Source organism: Sminthopsis crassicaudata, chromosome 5 (assembly GCF_048593235.1).
Source record: "Sminthopsis crassicaudata isolate SCR6 chromosome 5, ASM4859323v1, whole genome shotgun sequence".
NCBI lineage: Eukaryota > Metazoa > Chordata > Mammalia > Dasyuromorphia > Dasyuridae > Sminthopsis > Sminthopsis crassicaudata.
Window position 1 is genome coordinate 8659911 of NC_133621.1, and position 25000 is coordinate 8684910.

Sequence of the window (25000 nt, forward strand, 5' to 3'; positions counted from 1 at the left end):
CACATTCCAGATTGTTAAGTACCAATTTAGCACTTAGTAAAAAAATTCCAGGAAGTGGAAGTAAAGAGAGCTAGCTTTCCAGGTATGTAGGAAGACTTAGTCATGGGGAGGCAGAAGAGATGATAACTTGCATGGGAAATAGCCAGTTTGACTGGAAGTAGAGAATGATGTAAAAACAATGTTCCCTCCTTCCACCCCAAATGTGACAAAGGTAAGTCTGAGCCTCCTACTGAAAACAGGGGCCAAGCATGACCATGAATCCTTGCTTGCCGCAGTCTACAACTTACTTCTCAGGCTAAAGTCGAAAATCAAAGCAAGGGGTTCTGGTACTTAGAACAAATGAAAACAAAACAAAACAAAACAACAAAAAACAAAACCCAGCTAAATCCTTTTCTTTCCTGGAGGGATATAAGGACCCTCTGTAATGTGTCAGAAACATCTGGTACCTGCCCGCCCCCCTCCCCCCAGTGTAATCAGGGTACCCTGATGTCTGTGGCATTTGCTCAGGATTATACATTAATAGACAAAAATGGGAGCTTGCTGCTTGGATCAATAAATATTGAGCAAACATGAGGTTAAATAGTCACAAAGAGAATGGGCTTCGAGAAAGAAGGGAGCTGTTTCAAGTTCATTTTTGCTGATGCAAACATTGTAAATAATGATCCTTCAGCTACCGTTTGATAATTCCCTGTCTTCTCAAAGGATGTGTTCATATGCTCTGTGTGTATGTGTTTCCAGGTTTCTCTTTTTTTGTGGATGTTTCTGGTAAAATTCACTGGAATTAGTTATTTTTAAAAATTTGGTTATGTTGACAAAGAGTCCTGATGGGTATACAGGCCAAAATGTTATTTCCACCCATTCCACTGGAGTCCTGGTAGTCATGTGATTTAGAACTTGGATGTGAAGACCTCGATTCACAGTTTGGGGATCACATCTTAGGGCTTTCTTTAGAGGCCCCTCCTTGCACTGGGGTTGATCCATTTGACAACTTTTCCAGGTCTCTGTTATGCATAATGAAAGCCTTTGGCTCTTTCCAACTTCTTTTTCTCCTTTACTCTGGTCTTTGAAAAGTTTCATGCTGCAGAGTTTTCTTTTCATATGCTAAAGGGATCTGGTTACCACTTAAAGTGTGCCTTACTGAAGAAGTCACTCCATTTGCCAAAAATATATCAGTCATTCATAAGTACATAACAACTGTTCATCAAATGAATCTTAAGGGACTTAGACACAAAGGTTGTATGTTTCTAGATCCATACTTGGCCGGGGGAGGGGGGTAAGGGGTGGACATCTCTCTCAAAGAACAGGGAGAAAAAGACAGACGGAGGGTTAGAGAAGGGGGGAAGAGAGACCAATAGAGAGGAGAGACAGACTAAGGACAGAGAAGGAGGAAAGAGAGAAAAGAAAGGGAAGAAAAAAAGAGAGAAAAGGGGGGAAGAGGAGAGACAAAGATGGGAAAGAGAGAGAGAGAGGAAAGAGATGGAAGGAAAGGAGGGAGGAAAAATAAAAAGAGGAAGGTTGGAAGAGGAAAAGAGAGACAGACAGAGGCAGAAACAGAGACAGAGACAAGATAGAGTAGAGAGAGATGGAAGAAGGAAGGAAGGAAAGAATAGAGAAAAGAGAGAGGTAGAGGGAGAGAGAGACAGACAAACAGAATGAGTATGAGCCCACCAGTCTTAGTCAGTATGGCCTTTGATATTTAATGTCCCAACTTTGACATTTAATAATTCTGTAAGCCTATGCAAATTGCTTTGACTCTGTGTCCCAGGCTATTCTTTAAGACTGAGTTAGAGTTTCTTATAGTTTGATCAGTTTTGGCGGAGTCTGGTTTCCTCCCCAGGAGCTCCCTATTCCAGAGAAACCTCTGGACTGGAAGGTGCATGCTTACTTGTAGTTCTAGAATGCAACTGTGAAGATGTAAAATGTAATTTTAAAAGGGAGAGTACCCTAGGCTCTTGGAGGACTTGGAAATTTTCAGGGTGTGAGAGTGTTGGAACTGTGCTTAGGAAGAACCTGGGGATAGGTGAGAAAAAAAAGTCTCAACAAAGCCTTGGGGACGATAAGCCAGTATTGGAAATGCCTCCCAGTGGGCATGGCATCACACATCAGATGCAGAAGACAAGCTTATCATGTGGGTACCGTCTTGTTGGAAATGGGCAGTCCATTTCCCAGAGTCATGTTTGTGCCTTGTGCTCCTTGTCTTTTTCCCCTCCTGCTTGATTGAGAGGCAGCCTCAGTTGCCTTATGGCTCCGCCTTCCAGATAGGAAATTTAGTGATTTAGATTTTGGCCATAAGACCTTTGACTGCCATGCCTGTGATTCAGGAGTCCTTTTGTGGAAGGACTTTTTGAAGGACTCAAACCAGAAAGAATCCCAAGCAGCCCCACTTCAAATGAGAATGAAATCACGAGTGACCCATCTGTTCACCATTGAGTGAAAAGCTATTTTAATTAACAGGTGATATGGTGTTAATTAGGGTTATAGATTATAATAAGTGGGAACTGATGGGGCTTGAGGTGAGGTGATTCCCTAAGGACATTTTCAACATTACCCCTCTGCTTCCATCGTGTCTTTCATTCACTATCTACATTAGGATTTTTGAACCAAGCTCATATTGTATACATGTTTTAGTTTCTCTATTATCTTGGAAATTGCCAAAAACCAAGTTTTTGGGAGGTCTTATCTCAGCTAATTAGCCTCTTTGGACAAGTGGGAGAAATATTCTTTTCTCATTAAATCAACACAACTCTTGAGTGCAGTTGAGAAAGTCCTTTCTGTTCATTTTTATACTGACCATTTCATTTAGAACAATGCACGTTTTTGAGCCAAGCCTTAGATTTTATTCCACCTATTTATATCTCTCTAGTTGGTCTTGAAAACAGCAGGAATGATGCAGAGTCAAAGGCTTGGTTTTCCATTCTAATAAGGAGTCAGGAAGAAAGATGGGAAAAGAAGATGGTAGAGAAATGTTTCATGTTTTCCCTTTTTCTATGGTTATTCCCATAGTTGGGGAAGGATCTCTTTCAAGGGACAAGGTTGTCAGGATATTAGAAAGTGATTGAAGTTCATTCATCAGGTCAATGACTCACCAGCAAAGGGAACCGTTGAGATGGGGTTGAGATGTGGGCTCTGTGCATCCACAGATAGACACAGAGACAGAGACAGACAAATGGGATAGAGTGGAGAGAGATGGAAGGAAGGAAAGTATAGAGAAAAAAGGAGGTGGAGGGAGAGGGAAAGTTATTAATTCTCCTCTTTAAAATTAGGGTTCCAATAGAATCCTTCATTTTTAATATAATGAATTTAAGGGCAGGATGAAGATTTGTGGAGTGAGCCGAATGTATACAAGGTGGCAAAATATAAATTCCTTTTGTGTATCTAGTCTCTAGCATCTGTTCAAATTTAACTTGGTTTCTAACATATGTTGATATTCTAAGTAAAAAAATCTTGCTTGAATATATATTAGCATGAACATGGATTAACTTGAAGATGCAGAAATACTTAGACCAAGAGTGGGTGACCAAGCATTGTTTTAAGAAAATAAAGAGGCTATCAGGACCTCTGGGCAAGAAGCTTAAAAGATAAATGAGAAAATAAAATAATAAGAGATATTTTTAGTCATGGTTTTATAATTTTTAAGATGTAACTTCCTTTTGGGTAGCGATTGTTTAATTCAGTGTATTCCCTTAATGAATAACTTGCTAATTAATTGATTGGTTAGTAACTTGGGAACCCAATCAGGATTGAGATTTTATGACAATAAATAATGTTGACAATAATAATATGACAATAATAATAAATAATAATAATAAATAATGTTATGACAATAAATACTAATGTTGGAATACCCTCGACCAACCTGAAATTTTGAGCTGATCCTAATCTAGAGTTTGAGACTGCCCAGAGCCTTGTAAGGGTTGAGATCTGAATCCAAGCCTTCTTGACCTTAAACTTATTGGGTTTCTACTTAAGCCAACCAGAACAGTAAGTGACTTGATGGTCAGGGATGGTTTGCCAGGTGTTTTTCATTTATTATCTCTTTTGAGTCCCACAATCCCCATTTTGCAGATGAAGAAACTGAGATTTAGAAAAGGAACTTGGATGTGGTCACATATTAAGTGTGGGAAGTGAGATTTCAATTCAGATCTTTCTTATTCTAAGTCCGATATGCCATCTGCCACATTATACATTACAAAAAATTAAATAGGGAAGCTCTCTTAAGTTGCTATTTCTTTCTTAAAAATGCATGTATCAGTGGTTGAAATGCAATCTGCTACAGCAGAAGAGAGAGAGAGTGGGGAAGAAGACCCGGATTCTAGTCTTGCCTTAGTCACACGCTGACTCCGTGGTTATCTAACTTTTCAGAGCTCAGGGCAAATCACTCACCCCATTCACGGCAGACCATGTGTCCATTTGCTTCAGCAATGGAGGTTTACATCAGGAATTCCCTGTGCTGGTTAAATCACAAATCCGTACTGAAGTAATTTAAAAAGTAATAGTATGTGATATTCCTAATAAGTTAGGGAAGATGCCCTCTTTCCTTAAAATTGTCCGGAGTAGGGGGCAGCAGTGGAAAAGCAGGCCTTCAGATGAAAGGAACCCAGCATTGCCGGGCCCCTGCCTCAGGAAGAGCACCCGGTGGTATTCTTGCAGAGATTAGCATTTCCCTGGCTGGGCCTTCGCTGAACCTTACTTTAGTTTATTTTAGGAGGAAAGTTGCACGGCCCCATAGAGTGAGGATGAGGTTACCTGTTGTTGGCACTGATGATGCTCCTTGGTAATAGCACTGTTGGTGAGGCATTAAAATATCGAAGCATAATTTGTGGCCACTGGCCTGCCTTAGGAGGGTTAATTATGTTACTGATTAAGCTAGAGAAAAATCCAGGAGACCACAATGATAAATGCTTCTGTAAGAGGCATCTGTCACAACAAGGCTTTCTGTTCTCCTTCTCCCTCCTCCTTTTTTTCTCTTTTTCTCTAATGCTTCTGACACCTGGGGCTTTTCTGCTGTCCTCCTGAGGAAGCAGCAGGGAGAAGGAAAAGGAAGACTCATTCTTTTGCATAATATACCGAGGCAAACAGCTTTATTCCAACATAAAAGCTCCACTGCTCCCCAGGCCTGGGAAAGCGTGACCTGAGAGCAGGAGGTAGGGAGTCCCACTCACCAAGGACCTTGGTCCAGACCCAAGCTAGCTGAAAGGAGATAGCCCATAAAACCAGAGCCCTGCTCTGCTGTGTCGACATGTCTGGGCCTCAGAATAAAATTGCATTTCCTGCTTTAGCTGTAGCCAGGTCTTAAAATAACCTGGAGAAATGATAGTTCTGATTGCATCGAAAGTGAAGGACTTCAGAACGTTCCCCTAATAAAGCCAGGAGAATGACACAAGCCTTAGTCATAGGCCGTCTTTCTCTCACAGGCATTTTGGAGAGGAAAATTGAGATTTGGAATTGGATAATTTGATTTGCAATTGTGTCTAATTATCTGAAGAATGCAGCAAACCTTTCTTTTTTGGCAAAAATAAGGACCTGGAATGCGATTATGAAAGAATAAGCCTTAAAAAATCGGTCCCACGCAGCCAGAGGGATTGTTGAGATACGAATTCGGCTTGCAATCCATTTCTTGGCTGCTCTTGATTTTTGTATTCAGGAAGACTGAATTGGAAGGACTTTTTTCCTTTTAGGGACAGGCTCTTGGCAAAGTCACTTGTGGTACTTATGGTAATAAGTGAATGGAGAAAGCACAGGAGCCACTGGATTTGGCATGAGAGGGCTTGAGTTGGAATAGTGGTTCAGCTACTTAGACCTGTATGATTCTGGTAAATGTCTGGCCCTCAGTTTACTCATCTGTCTATGAGTGGGTAAATCTAGTTGGCTACTGGGATTTCTTTTGGCCTTGATCAGGGTTACTGTGATCCTCTTGGGACTTCAATTCCATTATCAAGGGGATTGTTTTGGGTGGACTCTGCTCTCTCTCCTTGATCTGCATAAGTGATCATGGGATGTTATCCACTTCCCAAGAGCTGACAAAAGCATTCGAAAGAACATTAACTGGCCCTCTCTTGGTCTGATTTCTCAGTTGGGAGACATTTGCCTTAACCAGTTGCCTTGGAGAGTACCATGAGGTTGATCTTAAATATGGAACCATCGCCCAGCCATACATCTGTTGGAGAGTGTTTCTTGGACAAGAGCGAGGTAGATAAAACTGTTCTCAAATATTCCCGAAGCACGTCTCATTTTGACCTTTGGAGTTTATGTGTACTCGGTAGCATTCATCAACTCCCTCCCTCCCCACCTTTATTGTATGTCAAGGCTTTTTCTGTATATCCTTAATCACCAGGAGGTTTGGACCAGGGCTCTAACAATGACGTCCTCTGTCACATAAACCCCAAAAAGATGATGACAAGTTCACTGTTTGACTCACAGCCCACAGGATAATTGGAGAGTTTGCTGCAGATTAATAAAAAAGGTTAAGCAGGAACATATGTGAAGTTATTTGCTTCTTGGTGAGATTTATAAAATGTACCCAATCGCTGCACTGTTGGCTCAATACACTCACATTTTCCCATTTATTTTCACTTTACAAAGCAGCTGGATGTTCCTGAAATTAGTAGAACAAGTCAATAAACTCAGGCTTGGTGAAATCCAGAGACTAAGCTATGAGCAAATAAGTCATCACGATAGTTTATGTTTGCTGAATATGAGGCTGAAAAAAGCTTTTGAAATATTGCACCCATTGTTTCTGGGAATTACATGGATCTGAGGAGACTTGCATGAGCCTAGCCAAACAAAATGAGCAGAACCAGGATTAAAAGAAAAGCAACAACAACAATAACCCTCCAAAAAAAATTGGCAGCAACACTGTAAAGACGATGTATTTTGAAAGCCTTGAGGGCTCTGACCATTGCGACCATGATTCCAAAGGACTGATGAGTAAATCAGCCCATTTCCTGACTGAGGGTATGGAATGAAACACATATATTTGGTTATGGTTAATATGGAAATTGGTTTTGCTGGGCTATATGCAATTTGTTTCTTTCTTTCTTCCTTCCTTCCTTCTCTTTCTCCTCCTCCCAAGTTGGGCTTGAGGGGGAACCTGAGCCAAGACCTCATATTGTTGAAGTTGAGATTTTGAGGGATTTCCAAAAGAAATCACAATTAAACTGGGCCCTGAAATTTAGGAAAGTTTGTAGACAATCAGAGACCTGGGGGAGAGGGAGAGAGAAAAGGCATTATAAGCAGATGTAATAGCACAGGTAAAACAGAAAGATAGGAAGTGGTGTTTTCTGGGGGGGAGGGGGAATTGAATTGTCTTATTTGACTGGATCACAGATATGGGTAAGAGAGAGAAGCCTAGAAAGAGCTTGAGTTCTATGACTTTTTTTTTTAATTCCTCACTGCTTAGCATGATACCTAGAACATAATAGTATTTTGTCATTATTGACTGACCGACTGGAAGGCATTGAATGTCAGATCAGGACTTTGGGTTTATTTTCAGGGACAATAGGAAACCATTGAGAATTTTGATCAGGATTGTGGAGGATGGGATGGAGAGAGGAAAGATCAGTAAAAGAAAGAGCAGAGGGACTTTTCTTTCCCATAAAACAAAGAGGCCCCGCATGGAATCATGGGAATGGACATAAGGGATATTTTGACCTTTGGATGACAAGACTAAGCAAAGGTTTGAACTTAAAGGAAAAGGGGGACAAAATCAAAAGAATGTCCACATTGTTATCTTGGGTGCTTGGAAGAAGAGTGTTGTCTTTAAGAGAAATATGTGTAGATGAAAATGTCGACTTTCTTTAGATTTTTTTGCCAACTGAACCTTGTTTTTGTAAGAACCTCTAAAAAAGTGATGCTGAAGAATAGCTGTGGTTGAAGGCACCTTTTCTTTCTATTGTAAGTAGTTGGAGTAAAGGGGTGCTATACAGCCTTGGAAAAATGATCAGATGGAATTAAAGTATGTTCACATTTGAATTTACCATTGGGAATCACTAGACATTTTCCAGAAGATTTCATCATCTTATATCCTTCTTTTTATGGTGAAAATTACCTAGAAGGGCATGTAATTGGCATGGCAGATAAGTGCTGGATATGGTGTCAGGAATTCAAATCCTGTCCCGGCTATCAGCTGTATGACCCTACACCAGTCATCTTTCCTTCCAGCTTCAGTTTATTCATCTGTAAAATGGGGATAATATTAGCATTTACTAGTTGTGACATGAAAGAGGTAAAGTTCTTTGCCGATCTTATTTTCTTTCAAACCGATCCCTGAAAGGAACCCCTTGGAATTCATCTAGCCCAATCTCCTGCTTTTATAGATGAGGAAGCTGAGGCCTAGGGAATTATAATCATTCGCCTCAGGACACAGAGACAGTACAAAACTTGAATCCAGACACTTCGAATGTGGGATAACATTCACTTTTTATAGACACATATCTCATGATTAAAAGGTGGAGAGTGGGTGTAATTATCTGATTTGTGTATTTCTTTGAGGACTATAGTTAAAAATTTAATATACCTGAAGAAAATGGTTCTACCAGCCTTCACTGGCCAGAGATTCGAAGGCTGGAAACTCAGAATTACTTCTCAATTATACTCATTAGAGACAGTAGAGAAGCCAAGCCCCTCATTTGGGGGAAACTAAAAATATACCCAGACATATACTTTGCAACGAAGCTTGCGCGCCTCGCTCCCTCAGCCTTATTAGTCGTTGTTTGTCCAGCCTGAGCCAGGCCAGCCTTAAGTAATAAAAACCAAAGAAGACAAGAGTGAAAAGGGCATTATGGGAATGGAGAAAGAAGCTCGTGTTTCCAGGCAGTTTTATATCAAATGAACAACATGAACAGAATGTAAAGGTCTTTCTCAAAGTGCTTTTTTGAGGGATAAGAGAATTCTTATTATCTATTGAATCTTGCAAAGTGGAAGTTGAATCAGAATTTGGTGCTTAAGAGATTTTTATTGGTTTTGGAAAAAGGATTAGAATAAGTAGTATAATCTGACATTCCAGTGTTATGTCTAGATTGATTCAATTTATTTGGCATTTATTAAGTAGGGCAGATAAGAGATCTGGCCCATAAACCAGGGAAGCAGAATTTTGAGACTTTCCACTTGATAGATGCTACTCTTTGATACATACTTTCTGTTCCTTGACATATTCTCTGTTCCTTGACACATGCTCACTCTTTCTTGATACATAGTCACCATTCCTTGTTACATTCTCTGTTCCTTGACACATACTCACTCTTTTTTGATACAGTCACCATTCCTTGTTATATACTCTGTTTCTTGATACATACTCTCTTTCCCATGATACATAGTCACTATTCCTTGATACACACTCTCTGTTCTTTGATATATAGACACTATTCCTTGATACACTCTCTGTTCTTTGATACATAGTCACTATTTCTTGATACATATCTTCTGTTTCTTGATATATACTCTTTGTTCCTTGATATATACTTGTTATTCCTTGATACATACTTGATACTTTTTGATACATACTTGTTTTTCCTTGAAAGGGACTAAATGCATTATACTAATCAAGTCACTTGATTTCTGAAACTGTAATTGGAAGAGATTCTCACCTTTATTGGTAGCAGGAAGTTTGCCATCCAGGAGTTTGCCATTCATTCATCCCCCTCCAAATTTCCCCTCTTATTTCCCCATCTTTCTCTGTCTTCATCCTAGTCACCTCTCCTCCTCTGCCCCATGAGGGCAGCAATCTTCTTTCTCTCCTAGTCTTTGTATTCCCATTGCTTAATACTGCCTAGTATACAGTAAGTGCTTAGTCAAAAGTAAACCTTCATTATCTCATATGTATTACTATCCATTATGTGCCTGGAACTGTGCTAGGTGTTAGTGACAGACAAAATTGAAACAATCCTGCCTTCTGGGAGTGTATGCTCCACTGAGAAGAAACACCGCATATAGCATGAAGTAGATAAAATGATGATACAGAATATTTTGGGGAGCCTCAGTAACAATTAGGGAGAGATATCAGGATCCCTTTGTAGAATGCTGTTCTTTAATATATCCAGGAGTGTAGTAAGGGTTTCCATGAAATTGGACTGAGCCAGGATTACTTTTTAGGCTTGGGTAACAAGTGGAAGTGGGAGATGAGACTTTGTGAATAAAGAAAGAGTCAGTGGGCCAATTTATCTGGAAAGAAAATGGGGGAAGTCCCCCAGATCTACAGTATGTATTGAAATAATGGGATCCTGGAAATACAACAGATCTGGGAACCAGAGCCATGAACAAACCTCTTAATTCACTTATCAAAAAAAGTACAGCAAAATGGAAGGGTAAGGAGGAAATTGTGGGAAATATCTACAATTTATCACAAAAAATAAAGCCTCATTTCTGAATAGAATACCCTTTTTCATATTCCCTTAGCACTTTCTGGAAAACACCAATGTTTGTCTCATTGTTTAATGATGATGGGAAATTAAGTTTCTTCTTATGAAGCTATCTGGGAACGTTGCTTGCTTGGTTAGGGCATGTCTCCTCCATCTATCTTTTGGAAAGAAATATTCCACAGTTATATCATTTGGGAGCAACTGTTTGTTCAAAGCCAAGAAAACATGGAGAGAACAAACTAAAACTGATGTGGTCTTCCTAATTCTCCTACCAATGTGAAAATAAAGTTGGCACTGTGGAAGTAGCAGATGAATCTCCGGATTAGAAAAGTCACTCAATGAGATATAATCTTTGTTCCTGCATTCCTCTTTTCCCTTCATATGGCACAGACATCTTTATCGGCAAACATGAGTGAAATGTTGCGTATTACGTGTCTGTAGCTCATAGGTAAATTATCTTTACTAAAAGAAAAAAAATGTTAGAGGCAACATAAATAAGGCATGTGTCAGAGAGCTGGACTCCTGGGAAAGGGTACCATGGAGTGACAACCAAAACTTACTGGAACATCCATATCTATTTGTGAACAATTAGTATCTATACCACATCACTCAATCTGGAACAGCAACTCTCTTCATGGGGATGCCTGAGGTCCCTTCACAGCCTCCAAGGCAAAAACTATTTCCATCCTAACACTGAAATGTTTTCATTTCTAATATAGTAAATATTTGTAGATATATCCTGCTTCAACAAAAGCTCTTTGGGGGTCTCCCAAATAATTTCTAAGAGTATAAAGGGGTCCTTAGACTAAAAAGTTTGGGAACCAGTGAATTAGAAAAAGGCCACTAGCGTTGGAGGATGGAAGGAAGTGGATGGAGAGCAGAAGAGTCCTATAGAAACGTTATTAGTAAACATTGGATTTTGCAGTATAGGGCTTTTGAGTTTTCCTCAAGAGAGCAGACAGTCATTTCTTAAATGCCAAATCTAATGACTTTTTCTTGTTAGATCCCTCTTGACTACTCTGCAACATGTGACCTTATTGATTATCTTTTCTTTTTGGATATACTGTCATCTCTCTTTATGTCTCTGTCTCTCTTTCCCCTTCCCACTTCATCCTTCCTTTTTAACTCCTTTGCTGCTCTTCCATCTAGGTTACCTCCATTGTTAGTATCCCTCAATGTGTTATCCTGGGGTTTCTTCTTTTATGCTATAAGCTTTTAACCAGTTTGTATTTTATTTTTTTTTATTTTTTTTTTTTTATTTTATTTTTTTATTATATATATATATATATATATTTTATAATATTATCCCTTGTATTCATTTTTCCAATTTACCCCCCCTCCCTCTATTCCCTCCCCCCGACGACAGGCAATACCATACATTATACATGTGTTACAATATAGTCTAGGTACAATACATGTGTGCGAATATCACTTTCTTGTTGCACAATAAACATTAGAATCCGAAGGTACATGCAACCTGGGCAGACAGATATTAGTGCTAACAATTTTCATTCCCCTCCCAGTGTTTCTTCTCTGGGTGCAGCTACCTCTGTCCATCATTGATCAACTGGAAGTGAGTTGGATCTTCTTTATGTTGAAGATTTCCACTTCCATCAGAATACATCCTCATACAGCATTGTTGTTGAAGTGTACAGTGATCTTCTGGTTCTGCTCATTTCACTCAGCATCAGTTGATTTAAGTCTCTCCAGGCCTCTCTATATTCCTCCTGCTGGTCATTTCTTACCGAGCAATAATATTCCATAACCTTCATATACCACAATTTACCCAACCATTCTCCAACTGATGGACATCCATTCATCCTCCAGTTTCTAGCTACAACAAAAAGGGCTGCCACAAACATTTTGGCACATATATGTCTCTTTCCGCTCTTTAGTATTTCTTTGGGATATAATCCCAGTAGTAGCACTGCTGGGTCAAAGGGTATGCACAGTTTGATAACTTTTTGGGCATAATTCCAGATTGCTCTCCAGAATGGCTGGATTCTTTCACAACTCCACCAGCAATGTATTAGTGTCCCAGTTTTCCCACATCCCCTCCAACATTTGTCATTATTTGTTCCTGTCATCTTAGCCAATCTGACAGGTGTGTAGTGGTATCTCAGAGTGGTCTTAATTTGCATTTCTCTGATCAGTAGTGATTTGGAACACTCTTTCATGTGAGTGGATATAGTTTCAATTTCTTCCTCTGAGGATTGTCTGTTCATATCCTTTGACCATTTATCAATTGGAGAATGGTTCGGTTTCTTATAAATTTGGGTCAGTTCTCTATATATTTTGGAAATGAGACCTTTGTCAGAACCTTTGTTTTTAAAAATATTTTCCCAATTTGTTACTTCCCTTCTAATCTTGTTTGCATTAGTATTATTTGTACAGAAACTTTTTAGTTTGATGTAATCAAAATCTTCTATTTTGTGATCAATAATGATCTCTAGTTCTCCTCTGGTCATAAATTCCTTCCTCCTCCACAAGTCTGAGAGGTAGATTATCCTCTGTTCCTCTAATCTATTTATTATCTCCCTCTTTATGCCTAAATCATGGACCCATTTTGATCTTATCTTGGTATATGGTGTTAAGTGTGGATCCATATCTAATTTCTGCCATACTAATTTCCAGTTTTCCCAACAGTTTTTTCCGAATAATGAATTTTTATCCCTAATGTTGGAATCTTTGGGTTTGTCAAAGATTAGATTGCTATAGATGTATCCTTTTTTGTCCTTTGTATCTAATCTGTTCCACTGATCTACCGGTCTATTTCGTAGCCAATACCAAATGGTTTTGGTGACTGCTGCTATATAATATAGCTTTAGGTCAGGTACACTTAGACCACCTTCCTCTGAGTTTTTTTTCATTAGTTCCCTTGCAATTCTTGACCTTTTATTCTTCCATATGAATTTTGTTGTTATTTTTTCTAGGTCATTAAAATAGTTTCTTGGGAGTCTGATTGGTATAGCACTAAATAAATAGATTAGTTTGGGGAGTATTGTCATCTTTATTATATTCGCTCGGCCTATCCAAGAGCACTGAATGTCTTTCCAATTATTTAAATCTGACTTTATTTTTGTGGCAAGTGTTTTGTAATTTTTCTCATATAATTCCTGACTTTTCTTTGGTAGATGGATTCCCAAATATTTTATACTCTCAACATTTGTTTGGAATGGAATTTCTCTTTGTATCTCTTGCTGTTGCATTTTGTTAGTGATATATAAAAATGCCGAGGATTTATGTGGATTTATTTTGTATCCTGCCACTTTGCTGAAATTTTGAATTATTTCTAGTAGCTTTTTAGCAGAGTCTTTGGGGTTCTCTAAGTATACCATCATGTCATCTGCAAAAAGTGATAGTTTGATTTCCTCATTTCCTACTCTAATTCCTTGAATCTCTTTCTCGGCTCTTATTGCCGAGGCTAGCGTTTCTAGTACTATATTGAATAGTAATGGTGATAGTGGGCAACCTTGTTTCACTCCTGATCTTACTGGGAAAGGTTGCAGTTTATTTCTATTGCATATTATGCTTACTGACGGTCTTAAATATATACTCCTGATTATTCTAAGGAATAATCCATTTATTCCTATACTCTCAAGAGTTTTTAGTAGGAATGGATGTTGGATTTTGTCAAATGCTTTTTCTGCATCTATTGAGATGATCATATGGTTCTTATTAATTTGATTATTAATATGGTCAATTATATTAATAGTTTTCCTAATATTAAACCAGCCCTGCATTCCTGGAATAAATCCTACTTGATCATAGTGTATTATCTTGGAGATGATTTTCTGAAGTCTTTTTGCTAATATCTTATTTAAGATTTTAGCATCAATATTCATTAAGGAGATTGGTCTATAATTTTCTTTCTCAGTTTTCGATCTACCAGGTTTAGGTATCAGTACCATGTCTGTGTCATAAAAGGAGTTTGGTAGGACTCCTTCATCCCCTATTTTTTCAAATAATTTATATAACATTGGGGCTAATTGTTCTTTAAATGTTTGGTAGAATTCACATGTGAATCCATCTGGCCCTGGGGATTTTTTCCTGGGGAGTTGATTAATAGCTTGTTCTATTTCTTTTTCTGAAATGGGACTATTTAAGCAATTTATCTCCTCCTCTGTTAATCTAGGGAGCCTATATTTTTGGAGAAAGTCATCCATTTCACTTAAGTTATCAAATTTATTGGCATAAAGTTGGGCAAAGTAACTCCTTATTATTTCTCTAATTTCCTCTTCATTGGTGGAAAGATCCCCCTTTTCATTTGTAAGACTATCAATTTGATTTTCCTCTTTCTTTTTTTTGATCAAATTTACCAAAGGTTTATCTATTTTATTGGCTTTTTCATAAAACCAACTCTTGGTTTTATTTATTAATTCAATAGTTTTTTTACTTTCAATTTTATTGATTTCTCCTTTTAATTTTTGTATTTCGAGTTTAATTTTTGGTTGGGGGTTTATAATTTGGTCTTTTTCTAGCCTTTTAAGTTGTAAGCCCAATTCGTTAATCTTCTCTTTCTCAATTTTCTTCAAATAAGCCTCTAAAGATATAAAATTTCCCCTTATTACTGCTTTAGCTGCATCCCAAAGATTTTGATATGATGTCTCATCATTATCATTATCTTGGGTGAAATTGTTAATTGTTTCTATAATTTGCTCTTTCACCCAGTCATTCTTTAAGATGAGATTATTCAGTTTCCAATTACTTTTTGGTCTATTTACCCCTAACTTTTTACTGAATGTAGCTTTTATTGCATTGTGATCTGAGAAGAAGGCATTTATTATTTCTGCCTTCCTACAATTAATTTTGAGATCTTTGTGTCCTAATATATGGTCAATTTTTGTATAGGATCCATGAACTGCTGAGAAGAAAGTATATTCCTTCCTATTGCCATTCAGTTTTCTCCAAAGGTCTATCATACCTAGTTTTTCTAATGTTCTATTTACTTTTTTAATTTCTTTCTTGTTTGTTTTGCGGTTTGATTTGTCTAAATCTGAGAGTGCAAGGTTGAGATCTCCCACTATTATAGTTTTACTGTCTATTTCTTCTTGCAGTTCTCTTAACTTTTCCTTTAGAAAGTTAGATGCTATACCACTTGGTGCATATATGTTTAGTATTGATATGGCTTCATTATTTATGCTACCTTTCAGCAGGATATAGTTTCCTTCCTTATCTTTTTTAACGAGATCTACTTCTGCTTTTGCTTGATCTGAGATAAGGATAGCTACCCCTGCTTTTTTGGCTTTACCTGAAGCATAATAAGCTCTGTTCCAACCTTTTACCTTTACTCTGTATGTATCTCCCTGCTTTAAGTGTGTTTCCTGTAGACAACATATTGTAGGGTTCTGCTTTTTGATCCAATCTGCTATCCGTCTCCGTTTGATGGGATCGTTCATCCCATTTACATTTACAGTTAAAATTACTAATTCTGTATTTCCTGCCATCGTATTATCCCCAGATTATACTTTTTTCCCTTGACCCCCCTGATCCCCCTCCCCGATATTTAATTTACAGACCCCCCTTGTGACGCGCAACCCTCCCTCTTTTTTTTTTTTTTTTTTTAGGATCCCTCCCCCCTCCCTCCAAGTCCCTTCACTTATTCTCCTTTTCCTTTCCCCTTTTCCTCTCCCCCCTTTTAATGAGGTGAGAGAAAATTCTCTGAAAAACAAATATGTTAATTATTTACTCTTTGAGCCTCTTCTGATGAGAGTAAGATTCACACAATGATTCTCCCCCTCACTAAGTTCCCTCAGATATGGTGTATTTTCTATGTCTCTTCCTGGGATGTAGTTTCCCTCTTTTTATCACTCCTTCCCCTTTTTCTGAACCGACCTCCTTCCCTTTACCACACCCCCCTTTTTTTCTTTTATATCAGTAAAATCAAATTATCCTTGAGTATTTTTTATATACCCACAACAAAGTTACAGTTCTCAAGGGTTCTGTGTACCTTTTTCTGTTTCTCTTCAGTCTTGTGGATGTAGATCAAATTTTTTGTTTAAGTCTGGTTTTTTTCTTAGAAACATATAGAATTCCTCTGTTTCATTGAATGACCATCTTCTTCCATGGAAAAAGATGCTAAACTTAGCTGGGTAGTTCATTCTTGGTTGCAGTCCTTGATCTTTTGCCTTTCGGAATATCAGGTTCCAGGCCCTTCTATCTTTTAATGTGGAGGCAGCCAGATCTTGGGTGACCCTTATTGTGGCACCTTGGTATTTAAATTGTTTTTTTCTAGCTGCTTGCAGGATTTTCTCCTTTGTGTGGTAATTCTGCAGCTTAGCCACAATATTCCGTGGTGTTCTTTTTTTAGGGTCTATTTCAGAAGGAGTTCGATGAATTCTTTCCACATCTACTTTCCCTTCTGTTTCTATTATCTCTGGACAGTTCTCTTTGATAATTTCCTGTAAAATAGAATCTAGGCTCTTTTTTTGGTCATAGTTTTCTGGAAGTCCAATAATCCGCAGATTATCTCTCCTAGATCTATTTTCCAGGTCTATAGATTTTCCCAGTAAGTATTTGACGTTGTTCTCCAGCTTCTCATTTTTTTTGTTTTGTTTGACTGATTCTTGGGTTCTCTGTGAATCATTCATTTCTATTTGTTCCATCCTGACTTTTAAGGAGTTATTTTCTTCTTTCACAGTTTTTAGTTCTTTTTGTAAATGCCCAATTTCGTTTTTAAATGAATTATTTTGCTCTATTGAGTTTTTTTCCATTTCCCTAATTTTTTTTTTTTGAGAATTATTTTCTTTTTCCAATTCAGAAATTCTATTTTCTTGAGACTTTTTTATCTTTTCCAATTCAGATATCCTACTTTCCTGTGTTTTTTTAACCTTTTCTAATTCACTAATTTTGTTTCCCTGCATCTCCTGTGAATTCTTTATTTTTTCCAACTCCAATTTCAGGACATTGTTATTCTCTATCATAACTTCCCTTTCCTTGCCCCATTTTTCTTCGATCTCCCTCAATTTCTTAAGAGCTTCTTCTAGGAGAGAGTTATGTGATGGGGGGCAGGAATCGTTCCCCTTTAGGTTGTTATCTGATTCTCTGCTATCAACTTCCTCGGGGTTGGATACCCGCTCTTTCTCTGTATAGAAGGAATCTATGGTTTTTCTAGCTTTTTTGCTCATACTTAAAAAAAATCTTTTGGGGTCTGTCTCTGGGGTAGGAAATTATTTACTTCTTTACCAGCTTCCTCCCAGACGGGATGGATGCAGCGGCTCCTGAGCCTGAGCTAAGAGAGAGCTCTGGGAGAGAGTTCCCCACCCTCTCCCTGGGAGTGCCTCAGAGGTGATTAGCACTGCTGTGCTTCTAGGGCGTAGAATAGTGAAGACTGCAGGAAGCCCAGGCTATGTGTCCGGGTGGGGAGTGGGTGTCTGCAGCAGGTGACGTAAGAAGCCCCTGCGCTCAAACTGGAAGTGTCTGCCAGAAACCGCGGTCCCTAGTTCAAAGGTTCCGCTTCTCTGGGACTTCCTGGAGCTGAGTTCCACTCCCTCCAGCTAAGCTAGGCAGTGTGTGTTGCCTTGGGCCGTATCCACCCACTTGTCAGTCTCTTAACTATTCTCAGGAGGTAGCTGAGGCCACACCCCCTGGTGCCTGAGTCACCCCCAGGGTCCGGGGAAAATCTGAGTTTTAAAATATTTTGGCTTTCTCTTCTGAACTGCTAAATAATTAGCAGAGAAGAGCTAACAGCCTGTGCCAGATTCCTTTACCTCAGTGGCTTCTCTGATCCCAGAGCCCCTCCCAGCGCAATGGGCGCAGTGTGCCCCTACCCCACCGTCTGTGCTGGTCTTTCTTATTCCTCCCCTGAGAACTGACCTTTCCTGTTGAAACTCCAGATTCTCTTCAGCTGGTAAGTCGTGCTTCCAGTCCTTGTGGTATCTATCAGTCCTGAGCTAATTTTGAGACTTAATTTATCTAATTGGTTGTGAGGGAGTGAGGACGTTCACTGAGTCGTGTGTTTCCTCTCCGCCATCTTGGCTCCGCCTCCACCAGTTTGTATTTTATTGAGCTTTCTGACACTGATGAGCCCTGTGGTTCTCGTAGGTATTTTTTTAAGGTCACAATTGAAGACAATGCTAAATTTCAGACCCCCCTTTTTTCCTGCTGACCTACCCTCATGTGTAAATACATAATTTTTAGATTTCTCAAATTATGTATCCCAGGGATATCTGATATTCAACATAACCCCAATGAAACTCATCCTCTTTCCTTCATGAGCCTTTTTAAAATAATAATTCATCTTTCCAAATACATATAAAGATATTTTCAACATTCACCTTTACAAAACCTTGTGTTCCAATATTTTTTTCATCTCCTCCTCTATTTCCCCTCCCCAAGACGGCAAGGAATCAGATCTATATTAAACACATTTCTATATTTGTCATGTTGTGCAAAAATTTCAAATGGGGGGAAAATATGAGAAAGGAAAAAAAGAACAAACAATAATAACAAAAGGTGAAAATACGATGCTTTCCTCCATACTCAGTCTCCTTAGTTTTCTCTCTAGATGCCAATGGCACTTTCTATCACATCTGTCGGAATTACCTAGAATCACCTTATTGTTGAAAAGAGTCAAGTCCATCTCAGTTGATCATCACATAATCTCGCTGTGTATAATGTTCTCTTAGTTCTGCTCACTTCACTTAGCATCAGTTCTTGTAAATCTTTCCAGGCTTTTCTGAAATCAGTCTGCTCATCAATTTTTTTTATCAAATAATCATATTCTATAACATTCATATGTCATAACTTAATTCAGCCATGCTCCAGCTCATGGACATCCACTCAGTTTCTAGTTTCTAGTTCCTTGTCACTACAAAAAGCACTGCTACAGTTTCGCACACATGGGCGCTTTCCCCTCTTTTATGATCTCTTTGGGATAGACCCAGTAGTGTCTCTGATTTTTATACTGTAGAGGAGGGCATCTTTCTCGCGCCTCGGGGCTGCTCCCTTGGTGTCAGTCCTCATTCCCTCCACTCATTGAATCTGTTGTCAAATGATGTCATTTTTACCCTTCCAGCCTCTCTCAGCGCCATCCTCTTTTATTCCATTATAGATCATGACCTCATTACCTCTGCCTTGAACTGTTAGAATACCCTCCTATGGGTCTTATCTTAATTCTCTCCAAGTGACAATCCACCCTCTACTCAGCTGCCAAAGTGATTTTCCTTAAGCCTGGCAAAATCTCCCCCTATCTCCAACCTTAGGAAACTCCATGAATTCTTTATTAGCTCCTGAATGAATTGTGAAGTGCTTTGTTTGGTGTTTAAATATGTTAAACCCATTCTTACCTTTCCAGTCCCCTATTTCCAACCATTTGCTTCACTGGGACTGAGTTCCTGCTTGAGCAGTTTCCCTGTTGTCCAATCCCTTTTAAGGTTTCTTCCCATCCATCTTGTATTTTTCCTGCATGTGCTAATGTTTAAGTGCAGTATTCTCTATTACAATGTAAGCTTCTTGAGGATAGACACAGTTTTGATTTTTCTTTCTACCTCCCACTCAGAGTAAGTACTTCACAGACATTTGTTGATTGATTGACCAGAGAGGCTGATTAGAATGGTAAGAACTTGCACTGCTTTTGAAGATGGGACTTGGACCCAGGTCCTCTTGAGTTTGAAACTGGCTCTGTATTGGCTTTAGCATAGTGCTCCGAATTTGCTTTTATAAAATTGGTAAAATAATTAGAAGTAAAATACTTGAATTGGAGGTGTCCTCCGGAGCCTTCTTTCGCTCCGGTGATAACTGGCTGCTCTCGAGTCTTTGATGAGCCTTAGATTAAGGAAATGGGGAGGCGCATCTTGGCGGCTGTAGTTGACCCTGCCTTTATTAATGCTGAGTGCCCGAGTTATCCCAGGAAAGACCCAGAGTCTTTGAGTGGTGATACAATAAAGCCGATGGGTGGCCAGAGCCCCCCTTTGGGCTGCTCTGTCCCAAAACATGTTATCAAACACTATTTTTCATAATGGGGTCAGAGGAAATTAAAGTTGCCTTTGGCACTGGTGTGTTGGAGGACTTGACTGTGAAGTTTCTAACTACTTGGGTAGCCGACTCTGTATTCAGCTGCAGGGAAGCCTCCAATTAAGGCCTCGGTTCTATTTGTAGTACAAAAGGGAGATGGCTCGGGTGCCCTACATAGCTGCAGAGGAGAAAGACGCCTTCCGGCATCAGAGTAGGCCCCGAGCATCGCATCGGATCCTGTGCGCAGAGATACCTGTCAATCAGCTTGGGATGCGGGAGCAAATTCAAAGGCCCGGGTCTCAGAGTTGCTCTCTCTGCTCAATAAGAAATGCAGTTAGCTTCCTTTGTGGAAGGTTAGCTCCAATGGAGAGCCAGCTGCTGAAGTCCGCTAGAGAAGTGAGCCAGAGGACCAAGTGATGACATGGAGGAGACTTGTTAGCCAAAAACATCAGAAAGGGAGATAGCTCCCTGTGGGCTTAGCATGGAGAGTAATCTAGCAGGAGATAATTGTTGGGGGCAGGGAAGGGGGAAGTGTGGCGATCTCTTGTCCTGAGCCCTGCTTCTAAGAAGGGTCACTCTAGGGGAGAGATGAAGGTTAAATCATCATCCCTTGGGCCCCTGAGCCCCAACATGGTAGCGGAGGATAAGGATTTGGGACCTGCCATTTTGATTCTTGGAAACAGAGTGCTATTAATAAACATTTTTGACTTTCAGCACTCTGATATTTGATTTCAATGTGTCCCTTCCCTCCTCTCAGAGCCTTCCCCCCTCCATGGAGCATATGCTTAATGCTTGACTTGAAGTGAGTTAAAATTAATTTGGTTCCAAGTTTTTTACATGAATGCTTGGAGGGAGAGTCTAGGGGTGAGGTGAGGGTGTCCTAACACCATCCTTGACAGAGGAATACTGGGGTGACCTAGTCAGCGAGTTTGTGGTGAACTCCATGATAGCTGACAAGAAACATGGTTTTCTAGAAAGGGGGACTGATTACTAAGGCTAGCCTAAGTGGGATCAGCGATAATTGGGAGATCACATCCCTTTTCCTTGGTACTGTTGGCATCTTGAATGGGATTGATGTTACAGAGAAGGGGGGCTGTTATCTGTTATTCATTATGTTTCATTATTAATAATTCATCATCAATTCATATTAATTTTCAATGAGAATTCTACTTTCGACCACCCTAACAGGGTGTCAGAGGTAGGCCAGACCACCATATTGGCTCCCTCTAGTATAATTCCCTCCTTCCTGGAGATGAGCATCCTGGTTACTTCAGACATTGGCGAGTAGCCTGTGGACTTTGAGAACCTAAGGTTCCAGTCCAATGTCTTACAGCCCTTGTGTGTCTGAGACAGCCCAGAGACCCAGGGCATTTCTATTTTATGGCCAGACTTTACCTAATAGTGAGTGACTCAAAATGAAATCTTTTTGAAGCATATCTATGCATGTTTAGTTATATGAATTAGTTAATGATGTTTAATTATTAGAAATTTGAATGTGATAACATATTTCTCTCAAGTTTGTTAGCTTGTTCTCTATAAATATGTTTCCTTGTTATGTTTTTAAATATAGAAATATAGAAATCTTTGAGCTGATATCTAGCTTCTATGAAGTAGTTTGGGAAGGATTTTTTTATTGTCAAAAACAATTAGTCATTCATTTAAAAATATAAATATGAGTGTCTATTCATAAATAGACAAGATTTTGCATGTAATTGGGCACAAAAAAGGATTCAAAACAAACAAGAAAGAGCTGAGTCTAGTGAAGGATCTATATATTTCTTCCTGTGCTAAGCCTAAAGGTTGACCCAGCTCAATACTCTAGGAATGAAGGAGGATGACGCAGACCTTTTGATTTCACCACTTGACTAAAATTGTTCTCTAGAGGTCACCAATGCCAAATAGTGGGATCACCATCCCATTGGTCTAGTCTTTGGGTTCATGCCCTTTGACCCAACTTTCCTCGTTCTAGCCTGCTTCTTTCTTTATTTTTTTTTAATTGACTTCTCCCTTCCTTGACTCCTTTGTGGAGATGATATTCAAGAATTCACCATTTTTCTCCTCTATTGTTTTGACTTTGCCCCCCTTGAGGATGTCTCCCTTTCCTTTGGTATCACTTGCTGTGTCACTGTGTCCCAAGCCAGTCTCTGGATCCCTTGAACTCCAGGCCTCCATTTCCTAGCACTCATGGTCCAGGGATAGAAGTCCCACCAGCACCTTCAGTTTGATGCATGTCACTCTCATTGTCTTCCTCTACATCTTCCCATCATTTGATTTTCGTTCCTTCTCTCCATAGAATCACTCTTCTCGGCCTTCCTCGTTCATCACTGTGAGAAGTTTCCCCTTGTTATATCCAGTTAATTGAACAGCAGCATGGCCCAGTGGGTAGAGAGTCAGCCTTGGAGGCAGAAAGTCCTGTTTCCATGCCTCATGTCTGATCCGTCCTGACCGTGCTTCCCTGGGCATGTGATTTAATCTCTTGGTACCCTAGGCAAGTCTCTGTAACCAGAAGTCATGGAACAGTTGCAAATCTGAGAAATCACTGGTCTGGACCAAATGAAAAGACAAAGAAATTAAAAATGCAACCAGTTTCCACGATCTGTTCATTCCATCTCTACCATATCTTTTTCATCCGTCCACTGCCATCTTGTTCATAAGGTCCCATGGGCATCCCTAGGACCTTCTAGGTCAGCCTGATTATTCTTTCCCCCTCCTTTCTTTGCCATTTTGCCCTTTTTAGGCTTATATGGGGTCATGCCAATAGTTCCCTCTAATAAACACAGCATAGCCTCCTTTGCTTGGCCCTGAAGGGCCTCTGCTTGGTCTTAGCTCATGCTATGGCCTACAACCCACTCTTTCCTCTACTCAAACTAAATTTCTCAGCATGTTCTGAATGTGTCTGTGTTTCTTAACCTCCAGGACTATATTCACTCTGTTTTCTGTGCCCTAAATGCCCTCTCTTCTCCTCTTTATTGAATTTCTACCTGTCTTCCAAAGCCTTGATAAAATAAATGCTCCCTTCCCTGCAAAGCCTTCCCTGTACCCTGAAAGAGTGGCTCTCCAAATTGGACCTCAGCACTTCTTTCGAGTCTTTCCAATGAACTTATGAAGTTACTATTGCCATCTCTGTTGTTTGGGTGGGATTCTTATTTTTAAATGAAAAGTTGTGAGAGTAATTTTTTTAAGCTAACGGCAACAAAGTCTCACTCATCTGCTGATAGAATGGAAGCTCATTGAGGACAAATACGATCTTTTCTTCATTCACTAGTTCCAAGCCCAGTAGCTGGCACATGGCAGTCACTTATTGGCAATCTGATTGTGGTCCTCCGGAAATCAAGACCCTATTGCTTATGTTACATCTAGCTCCTTTACTAGATGGCCTATCAGTGAGTGCTTTGAGGATAATCATTGTGTCTTATCTAATTGTCTGCCTTTGCTCCTGGGATAGTGTTCTCTCTGTTTATGGTAGGAAATTAATAACCTAACCCAAAGATCTAAAATATGATGTATTGTATACATATGGATATGTCGTATTGTATAAGTGTGTTAGACACATACAAAGCAGTGTATAGGGTCCTGTCACACAGTAGGAGGAACCCAGTACGTGTGTTAGACACAATATACAGAGCTGTGTACGGGGTCCTGTCACACAGTAGGAGGAACCCATTTTGGCACTGGGGCGCATTTGGGATCAAAGTGCTTTGGTGGGACAGGTGGTTGCTCCGCGTACCTCCCTCTTCTCTCTTCCCCATCCTATGCTAGGAAGAGCCATCATCATTCAGGTGCCACATCAATCGGAGTATGACGACCCGCTTCCTTTTTCAAGAACTGCCCTGTCCAGATGAGCAACGCCCAGCTGCCGGGCCCGGTCCCTGCTCTGAACCGAGCCTCTGTTGGTCCCGGGCTGATCACCTTTGATTTTCCTCGTCCCATTATCGGGGATTGTCCAAAGGTCTCTCTCTAATGGAGCCCATCACAGCTTGTGTCTTCAGAACGGCATCTAGTGAATGACTTCTAGAAATAGCATTTATCAACTGAGAAATTGTGTCAGATATTATTACCACTGAGGGAAAAAAAGAATCAATTAGGGAAAGTTTCCCGTGAAGATTTGACTCATCAGGGACGGGGGTTTCAGCTGAAAGTCTCTCCCCAACTGTCGCATGGATGCGCTTGCCAGAATCTCGAGCTGTCCCCTGCCCACGTGCCTCCCACCTCCACCGAGATTTGTGCTCAGTTCTGCACGTGTTTCCTAATCCCCTGTTATGTGAGAGGCCGCCTGCTTTGGGGAAGAGAGGAGCGGCCCTGTGGGTTTGGGCTCTGCCACGGGCCCATCTTCTCCGGGGGGCTCCTTGAGTGACTTCCCCTCTCCTGCCCCGTACAGCTTCTGTGCACGTGTCAGAGAACTTGCTCATCTGCATGTGTCACTGGGAATCCCCCTTCACTGTGAGATCACGGGTGTACACACACGCATGCGCGCACACACACACACACACACACACACACACACAGTATATGTGTCATTCTCAGTTCCCTGCTCAACCCCTTTCCCTTCATCTCTGGGTTAACTGGCAGCTGGACAAACTGCACTCAAGCTGATTCAAAACTTGGGCCTGAATCAGTTCGTTGGCCAGCATGTCGTAAGCACCTACTGTGTTCTAGACACTGTTCTAAGCCCTACAAAGACAGGCAAAAAC

The 25000-nt window shown here is 40.0% G+C and overlaps 1 protein-coding gene and 1 long non-coding RNA gene across 2 annotated transcripts in view; both read left to right on the forward strand.

Annotated features, from left to right (window-relative positions):
* HDAC9 (histone deacetylase 9) overlaps positions 1-25000 on the forward strand; it is a 697702-nt gene that overhangs the window by 207293 nt on the left and 465409 nt on the right.
* The window catches only part of LOC141543520 (uncharacterized), a 21418-nt gene continuing 2519 nt past the window's right edge, over positions 6102-25000 (forward strand). Inside the window, exon 1 of the long non-coding RNA XR_012482459.1 lies at positions 6102-6189. This is a non-coding gene — a long non-coding RNA (uncharacterized LOC141543520). The remainder of the gene's footprint in view (positions 6190-25000) is intronic.